This window comes from Triticum aestivum, chromosome 7D, assembly GCF_018294505.1.
Source record: "Triticum aestivum cultivar Chinese Spring chromosome 7D, IWGSC CS RefSeq v2.1, whole genome shotgun sequence".
NCBI classification, from domain to species: Eukaryota; Viridiplantae; Streptophyta; class Magnoliopsida; order Poales; family Poaceae; genus Triticum; species Triticum aestivum.
The window spans coordinates 503,741,020-503,750,808 of NC_057814.1; positions in this window are offsets into that span (position 1 = coordinate 503,741,020).

The following is a 9,789-nucleotide window of genomic DNA, read 5'->3' on the forward strand; positions in this document are numbered from 1 at the left end:
TTCCCAAAACCAGTGGAAGAAAGACACGTGAAAAACCTGAATTTGGGCGGGCCCATATCTGTGCAACCAGTTGGGGGGGGGGGGGGGGGGGGGGACGTCTGGTGTCTGTCCCCCAACCCCCGCTGTAAATAGGATCCGCCATTCTGGAGAGGTCAGTCGAGTTCAAAGACACGGTCTCGGGTGACCCAGTGAATTACCGAGCTTTCAAGCTTGATTATGATTGGCTTAATAGGAGGACGATCTGTACACATGTAATTAAATTTTGGGCTGTCAGTTGTGAAATGAAGCACATAATGTAAAGTTGTTGGGTTCTCAACAGTTAAAAAAAGTGTTCACATATTTTTTAAAGTGTTCATATAGTTAATGAAATATTCATGAATTTTTGGAAATATATCATATAATTAACAAAATCTTCATATATTAAAAATTCTCCACATTTTAATATTCATATCTCTACTCCTAAAGGAGAAGTTGGTAGTCTCGTCTCACTCCCACAACTCCTAGGCAAAGACTATATATTACGCCCGCGAGCGTCTTATAGACTATCTTCCGCTCAAGTGCGTCCAATTTGGACCGGTCTATTTGACGCGTGCATTAATTCTATCAAATTTGCACTTTCCCAAAATAACATCATGCATTAACTTATTCAAATCAAATCTTCAGAAAATCTCAAGTAAAGCTGTAATTTCCTTGCATTCCACTACTCATACCTAAATCAAACCAAATCTTACTAAAACATCAACTAATCAAAGTTGGCCAGCCCATTCGGCGTATGGGCGCATTTTTATTTTTATTTTTATTTTTCCCGTGTCTCATTTTTTGCTTTGCTTTCCGTTTTAATTTTTCTATGACCAACCTATTATTTTGTGCTCGGCATCTTCACTATTAGAAGGAGTCTGCGATAGTGATGGTATGTCACTACGTCGTTTGTTGGTTCTTTCGTCCATCCCCATCCGTTTGCTTGTAAGAAAATCATCATTCAATCTATCGTGTTCCCGTGAGGAAGTTTCTCCTAGAAAATAAAGACGTGATCTGATTTTGAATGCATGATGTGATGCATTGCTGATGTCTACTACACAATTTATTCTTGTAGACTCGTGTTGGGCCTCCAGGCGCAGAGTTTTGTAGGACAGTAGTAATTTTCCCTCAAGTGGATGACCTAAGATTTATCCATCTGTGGGAGGCATACGATGAAGATGGTCTCTCTCCAACAACACTGCAATCAAATACAAGAAATCTCTTGTGTCCCCAACACACCCAATAAAATGGCAAATTGTATAGGTGCACTAGTTTGGCGAAGAGATGGTGATGCAAGTGTAGTACGGATAGTAGATATAGATTTTTGTAATTTGAAAATAAAAAATCAGCAAGGTAGTAAGTGATAAAATGGAGCACAAACGGTATTGCAATGCTTAGAAACAAGGCCTAGGGTTCATACTTTCAACCAACTCTAATGTCACCTAGATACTCCAATGTCACCACAAGTATTCGTGAGTTGATTTATGCATCAAACAACTTCAGATTCATAATATTCAATCCAAGACAAAAAACTTCAAAGAGTGCCGCGAGATTTCTAATGGAGAAAGTAGGACGAAAACGTGCATCAACCCCTATGCATAGATTACCCCAATGTCACCTCGGGAATCGGCGAGTTGAGTGCCAAAACATACATCAAGTGAATCAATATAATACCAAATTGTCACCACGGGTATTCATATGCAAGACATACATCAAGTGTTCTCAGTCCCATAAAAGTATTCAATCCGATTATAGTGAAACCTCCAAGGTAAAAACTCAATTCATCGCAACAAGATAGTGTCACGACCGGTTTTTCAATAAAATAATTATTGAGAGACCAATCCCTTTTACGGACCAGTAAGGAAGAATTCCTTCTCACTGGTAGACAATATCTTGGTCACAGAAGAAAAATACTAGGAGTACTGAATATAATACAAGGTTGAGCGGAGACTGCCCAACAATTTATTACATGCACGCCGATAAAACAAGACGGCGGATAGGGTGGCATAACTACTAACTCACGATAATAACGGTGGTGGAAATATCACCGCGAAGCGAGTGATATGACTCCTGAAGACTACAACTCATCGAGCGTCGGAGTGAGGCTCGAGGAGACTTATTGCGGGTGGCGGAAGCGTATATAATACAAATGACCAATATCCGGGATCGCGCAGGACTGACTGGGACTCCTCTAGGCGTCGGACGCGCTATCAAACTCTTCATCCAAGAGATCGCCTTCGTCAACATCTGGCCAAATCAACAAGCCAGGTGAGTACTATGAAAGTACTCGCAAGACAGTTCGGACATAAGATATAACAAATGTAAACATGAAGCATATGAACAAGTTAACCAGTGCGATCAGACATAGAGATAATAAATACTGGGTGCCAAGCGAGGGTCTGGATGACTCCTCGAGAGGAAACTGCAAGAATAGTAATACTGGTGCCAAACGAGGGTCTGAATGACTCCTCGAGCGGAAACTGCAATAATAGTAGTACTGGTGCCAAACGAGTGTCTGAATGACTCCTCGAGAGGAAACTGCAGAAATAATAATGCCACAGTCGGGCGTCGGGGCGACACCACATAAAGGGCTTATAACAGAAAATAAAGGCGGTGCGTGCCACAGTCGGACGTCTGAGCGACATCACATAAAGGGCTTATATTTAAAGTAAGAAACAAAAACACGCCACAGTCGGACGTCTGCGCGACGTCACATAAAGGGCTTATATTGTAGCTCAATAATTTAATAGTTCAGGAACATAAATTATCACAAGTACGAGACAAATATAAAGTTAGTCCATAATAATTAAACTGGGTTTACCACTTGAGCTTGTTCACCGGGGATAGGTTTCTTTCCACGCGGATAGATATGGATATACTGATTTCACTACTTGATCGTGGATACGAAGACTTGGAAGAATTTGACTCTGCAGAGTTTGTGCTTAACCACAGCCAACGGATTTCAGTAGTCACGGGGACTAGTTCCGTTTACGGTGTTTTGGAAGAAACACGTCTAACCAGTACACACCCAATTCAACATTCCGAAGCCAGGGATCACCCTCAGCAACGTTCAAGAAAAACCTTGAGACGGGGAGGCTACAACCTCGCGTAGCATGGGATCAAATTTCTATACGCGCGCTCTAAGGGGGTGCCCCCCCTCTCGGTCCCAACCGGAAACACCCATGCCCCCTGACCGGATGACTGGCTTTAATCCTGGGCCAAGGTACCATCATCCCGGCCTCTCTGTTTGGTGTGTACACGGAAAGAGGTTACCAACTTACTAAACCGCATCCTGGCAAATGAAACCTGTGGCAGCACGGAGGGGAAAAGAACGATAACGTGACTCCGTCCACATTAACGTCGGAAATAGTCGGATGACGCAAGGCTGGTATGCTACAACAGTACCACCTTGCTGCCCTTCATGTCACCACATGATTAGGCCATCTCTCATCAGAGATCATCGCAACTTTGGAACATGCGGGTAGTTGCCTTACGAGCAACGAGGTATTCACCGATACTCATATGCCATGCACAAACTGTCAAGCAAACATGCAAAACACTTATCATATCAAATGTTCAAACATGCTTGCCTGGTTTGGAGAAGTCGGAGTCTAGCTCGGCGAAGTTCGCGGCTCCGTCACCTCTTCCGGAACCTATGGCAATAATGAAAACGGGCACTAACGTGAAAACCAACGCGTGCACAGAAACTTCTCCAAAATTTTTCCAAATAAATCCCATAAAAAACTAGACAAAATTTTAAGACTGTCAGAAAAAGAATCACTCAAAAATCCCTTTTTATTAAAAAGTTATAAAGGTTTCTGTCCAGGGACTTATTTGTAATGAAACAGAAAAGTTCCAGGGTTTAAACTGAGAAAACAGAAAACGCTTCGGAAAGAAATGCGCTAGCTAAAGAGGGAAAGCGTATTTTGCCCGAAGGCGCCAACAGAAAACGGTTCGCGAGAGAATATAACAGAGGCTGACACGGGGGGTCCACATGTCAGGTTTAAAAAGCTCGCCGGCGCCCGAAGACTGCGGTGGACGCCGGCGTCGAACCACGACGAGTCAGGAGGATCGGAGGGTACCAAGAGCTTCAGCGTGTTCTTCCGCGTCGGTGGGTGGTGGACTCGACCAACGGGGAGCACCACGTCGACGGCGACACTTTCTCCGGCGGACGGCGGCTCGGGTGAGGGTGGAGAACTCCGGTGGAGGGCTGCAAACTTCGAATTGAAGCACGGGTCAGAAGGAAGGATGCATAGTGAAGCTACTGGCAAGAGATGGGAGGCGGAGGTGCACGCACGGGGGCGAATCGAGCTGGATCCCGTGGCGGGTCGCGGCGGCCGGAGTCGAGGAAGGAGACCTCCTCGGGGCCCTTCCAGTGGCTAGGCGTGCTCTAGGTGGAGTGCAAGGATGGTGTGTGCTCGAGTTGAAGCTCGGGGCCTCTATTTATAGGCGGATCGACGGGGTGGCCGTGAACGGAGAATCTCCGGCGAGCGATTACGGCGATGCAGTGGATTGGCAGGAGGTTTGAGTGGCCAGGCAGCATCAGTGGAAGTTACTGGTGCCATTCCCCCGCTAATCTCGGTTGGTCTTGGCGTAACGGCGTCGGTCCACGGTGGGGTGGCGGCACGGGCACGTCGGCGGCAGAGAGCGCGCTCCGCGCCCTGCGGTTCACGACGAGGGTGGCAGCGCGTTCTGGGGAGTGGAAGGCCACGCGGCGAGCTCCGGTGGCTTGGGCGGCGCTGGGTGGCACCGTCAGCGCCGCGCCTCTCTCTGGCGGCCGCAAAGCCGCCGCCGGCGTCGGTCACGGGGCGACGCACCCTCTGCTGCTCATCGCCGACGTTCGCAAGGTGCCAGACGCTCGTGCGGTGCAGAGGACAAGGGGGAGGGGACAGGGAACACGGCGACACAGCGGCACTGGCGAGATCGACGTCGGGTTCTGAAGAAAACGACAGTGCACTGAAATGTTCTCTGAACTTTCTGAACCTGATTTTGACAATGCACTGCAGGTGTTCGACAGAATGATTTGGCAATGAGAAAAATTTTCCTGGGGCTGGGACTTGGTGAGGTGACCACTCAATGCACCCAGAGGCTGCCTGATTTTACTTGGAATTTTTGGAGAAAGATTTGAATGAATTTCACCAGATTTGACAAATCTGGTCCAAACTTGCAGCAAGTGTAGTTCGAAAAATTTGAACTGAAGACCAGTGGATCTTCATGGATCTTGGTTGAGGGTTCAAAGGACTAGGGAGGGGAGTTGGCTTCGGGGCAAAGATCAAAACAGAAAGTGGAGTTCCTTTGTAAATCACCAATGGCTAGAATAGAAGACGGAAATTTGTTTGAATAAGATTTAAATGGAAAATAATCATATGGGGAGGTTCAACTTGCTGGATTTGATGCAAATCATGATCCAAAGGTGAGGGAAGGGTTAGGAGAGAGTATTTGCACTAAGGCCATGGCAAGAGGGAATTGTTGAAAGTAGCAAGGGATTATTCCAAAGGCCATAGTGCATTTTCAAAGAGATTTTCAAAAGGCATTTTCCCCAAATGAAAAGCATTTTGTCTTGAGTCCAAATAAAAGCAAGAACCTCCAAGACCAAAGACAGATCTTGGGTGAATCCAAATAAAACTTTTGCCATAAAAAATATATGAAAGGGAGGGTTCTTTTGAAGAAAAATTTAAATCACCTCCCTCAAGTCAAATAAAATCTTTTGAAAAATCCAAATAAAAATTTGGGTGTCACAACACCTACCCCCTTAGGAAAAATCTCGTCCTCGAGATTTTTGCTGATCCTCAAATAGATATGGATACTCTGCCCGGAGAAAATCTTCCCTTTCCCATGTGGCTTCATCCTCAGTGTGGTTGCTCCACTGAACCCTGAAAAATTTTGTCGTTCTCTGACGGGTCCTCCTTTCAGACTCTTCCAAAATCTTTACTGGCCTCTCTCTGTAGGTGAGGTCTGGTTGCATATCTATGTTCTCATGAGGTACATGCTTCTCCGGGTTACTCACACATTTCCTCAACTGTGAGACGTGGAATACGTCATGGACGTCTGACAGCTCCTCGGGTAGATCTAGTTGGTAGGCTACCGTGCCTCTTTGTGCCTTTACACAAAATGGTCCAATAAATCTCGGGGCTAGCTTCCCCTTAATTTTGAAGCGTTGCAGACCCCTCATAGGAGACCTCTTTTGTCGGCTCTGTGCTGTCTTGAGTCTGTCCCTGATCTGTTTAACTTTCTCCTCGGCCTCTTTAAGCATGTCTGGGCGGAAGATACGGCTGTCACTTGTTTCTGACCAATTTGGCGGGGTACGACACCTTCGTCCGTACAATGCTTCAAAGGGTGCCATTTTCAAGCTGGCTTGGTAACTATTGTTGTAAGCAAATTCGGCATACGGCAAACTCTCTTCCCAACTGGATCCATAGGTGAGCACACAGGCTCTTAGCATATCCTCTAGGATTTGGTTTACACGTTCCGTTTGTCCATCAGTCTGAGGGTGGTACGCTGTACTGAAAGCTAGTTGCGTGTCCAGAGCTTGTTGTAGGTGATCCCAAAATTTGGAGATGAATTGCGTGCCTCGGTCTGATATTATAGTCTTTGGGACTCCATGCAAGCAAACTATACGAGAGAGATAAAGTTTGGCCAGTCTTTGTGTGGAGTAGGTAGTATTCACGGAAATGAAATGAGCAACCTTGGTTAGTCGGTCTGTGATGACCCATATGGCGTCATTTCCGCGTTGTGATCGGGGTAATCCGACAATGAAGTCCATTCCTATTTCATCCCATTTCCACTCCGGTATCCTGTTTGGCTGGAGTAGCCCTGCTGGCTTTTGATGCTCGGCCTTGATGCGCTGACATGAATCGCAACAAGCAATGAATGTGGCTATATCTCTTTTCATACCGTGCCACCAAAATCTTTCCTGAATGTCCTTGTACATTTTGGTTCCTCCAGGATGGATCGAGTATGGAGCGGTGTGGCTTTCGGTTAAGATTTGTTGCTTGAGTTCCTCAATGTTAGGTACGCAGAGTCTGTCTCGGTACCATAATGTTCCTTCACTGTCTGTGACGAACTCTGAAGTCTTACCAAGGTTCATTTTCTTCTTTATACCTTCGATGCTGGGATGTCCCTGTTGAGCCTTCTTAATTTGTTCCACCAGGGTGGGTTGTATCTCCAGATTTGATATGGTGCCCTCAGCGACTAATATCGTGTTGAGCCTAGCGAACTCTTACTGAAACTCAGGCCTCAAGTTTTGCGGACCGTCATTGTCCGGGCTGGGGTTTCGACTAAGGGCATCGGCTACTACATTTGCTTTCCCTGGATGGTAGTGAATACCGACATCATAGTCCTTGACCAATTCCAACCAGCGTCGTTGGCGTAAATTTAGCTCTGGCTGTGTGAAAATATATTTGAGGCTCTTATGGTCCGTATATATTTCACAGCAATTTCCCAACAGAAAGTGCCTCCACTCCTTGAGTGCATGAATGACTGCGGCTAGCTCCAGGTCGTGTGTTGGGTAATTTTCCTCATGTTTTCGTAGCTGCCTGGAGGCATACGCGACAACTCTGCCATCCTGCATTAGCACACACCCGAGACCTTTTCGGGATGCGTCACAATAAACTTCAAAACTCTTGTGTATGTCTGGCACAGTTAAGACCGGTGCGGTTGTCAGCTTTTTCTTGAGTTCTTGGAAGCTCTGCTCGCATGCTTCCGTCCACACAAATTTCTTGTCCTTCTTGAGCAATTGTGTTATAGGTTTTGCCACAGTGGAGAATCCTTCAATAAATCTTCTGTAATATCCGGCCATTCCTAGGAAACTCCGCACATCTGTAATGTTGGCGGGTGGCTTCCAGTCAAGTATGGCTTTAACCTTTTCTGGGTCTACGGCCACGCCTTCTTGGTTTAGTATGTGGCCTAGGAAACCCACTTGCCTTAGCCAAAATTCGCACTTGCTAAATTTGGCGTACAACTGGTGTTTTCTTAATTCTCCCAAAACAATTCTGAGGTGCTCAGCATGCTCTTCTGGTGTCCTTGAGTAAACCAGAATATCGTCAATGAATACCACCACAAATTTGTCCATGAATTTCATGAACACTTTGTTCATGAGGTGGACGAAATATGCGGGGGCGTTCGTTAGTCCAAAAGGCATCACTGTAAACTCGTATAACCCATATCTGGAAGTGAATGCTGTCTTGGGGATATCTTCTGTCCGTACTTTCAATTGGTGATATCCCGATCTCCAATCAATCTTTGAGAATACCTTGGCTTGAGCGAGCTGGTCAAACAAATCATTTATCCGTGGCATCGGATATTTGTTTTTGATGGTGACCATATTGAGGGCTCGATAGTCTATACACAGTCTCAGTGTCCCATCCTTTTTCTTTGGCGAACAACACAGGCGAACCCCATGGTGAGGAGCTGGCTCGAATAAATCCTTTGTCCAATAATTCCTTTATCTGCTTCTTCAACTCCACCAATTCTGAGGGTGCCATTCTATAAGGCTTCTTATAGATGGGAGCGGTGCCAGGTGCTAGTTCAATGCTGAATTCTATCTCTCGGTCTGGTGGCATGCCTGGTAGTTCTTCAGGGAACACATCAGGGAACTCGCATACCACTGGAACTTTTCTCAGTTCTGCAATGTCCATTTTGTTCAGTTTTGGTTGCTGTGATCGTGGCCTTTCTTGAGCGGAAACCCTTATAGTCTTGCCGTGATGGTGAGTGAGAATCACGGTCCGATTGAAACAGTCAATGAATCCTTTGTTGGTGGTCAACCAGTCCATCCCTAAAATGACATCCAGTCCTTTACTCTCCAACACGATGAGATTTGCTTGGAATTGTAGTCCTTCGAACTCAATGACCACTCCTTGGCAGTAACCCTGAGCGACTTGCTTATTTCCGGGGGACTTGATGATCATAGATTTTTCCAAGGGAAGTATCAGAAAACCATGTTGTAAAACAAAACTCTTTGAAACGAACGAATGGGAAGCTCCAGAATCAAACAAAACCGTGGCAGGTACTGTGTTGACAGGGAACGTACCGAGCACGATGTCTGGGGCATTCTGCGCTTCTTCCCTGGTCACATGGTTCAGGTGACCCTTCCTGTGGTTGTTGTTGGGGTTGAAATTGTTGCGCGTGGGGGCTGGATTGTTTCCAGCATTGTTTGGCTTGGGTGCCGGGTTCCTTGGCTTTGGGCACTGTTTAGCATAGTGCCCTTCTTGACCACAAGCATAGCAGGTGACCCCTGGACGGTATGTGTACTCCTTGTCCCTGGCATGAAACTGTCTGACGGGCCTTGGATCAGTAGTCATGGATCTCCTTGCGTCTGTCCGTGGAACCTTAGTCTTGCTTCGGTTGTTGCGAGCAAGAGTCGTCTTGTCCCTCTTTCGCTTACGGATATCTTCCAAACTACGGCGTTCATTTTCCAAGGTAATGGCCTTGTCAACCAGAGTTTTAAAATCCGGAAAGGTGTGTACAATCAGTTGGCATCTTAGTGCTGGTGCCAGGCCGTCCAGGAATTTTTCCATCTTCTTATTTTCTGTCATGTGCTCGTCGTAGGCATAACGAGACAGCTGGGTAAACTGACCGTTGTATTCTGTCACTGACATGCCTCTCTGCTTCAGGTCATCAAACTCTCTCTTCTTGATTTTTATGATGCTCCTGGGGATGTGTGCCCCACGGAAGCCTTCCTTGAACTCTTCCCAGGTGATGTTGTGTTCACTGGGATGCATGTGTAGGAAGTTTTCCCACCATGCTGCAGCTGCTCCAGTAAGGTAGTGTGGT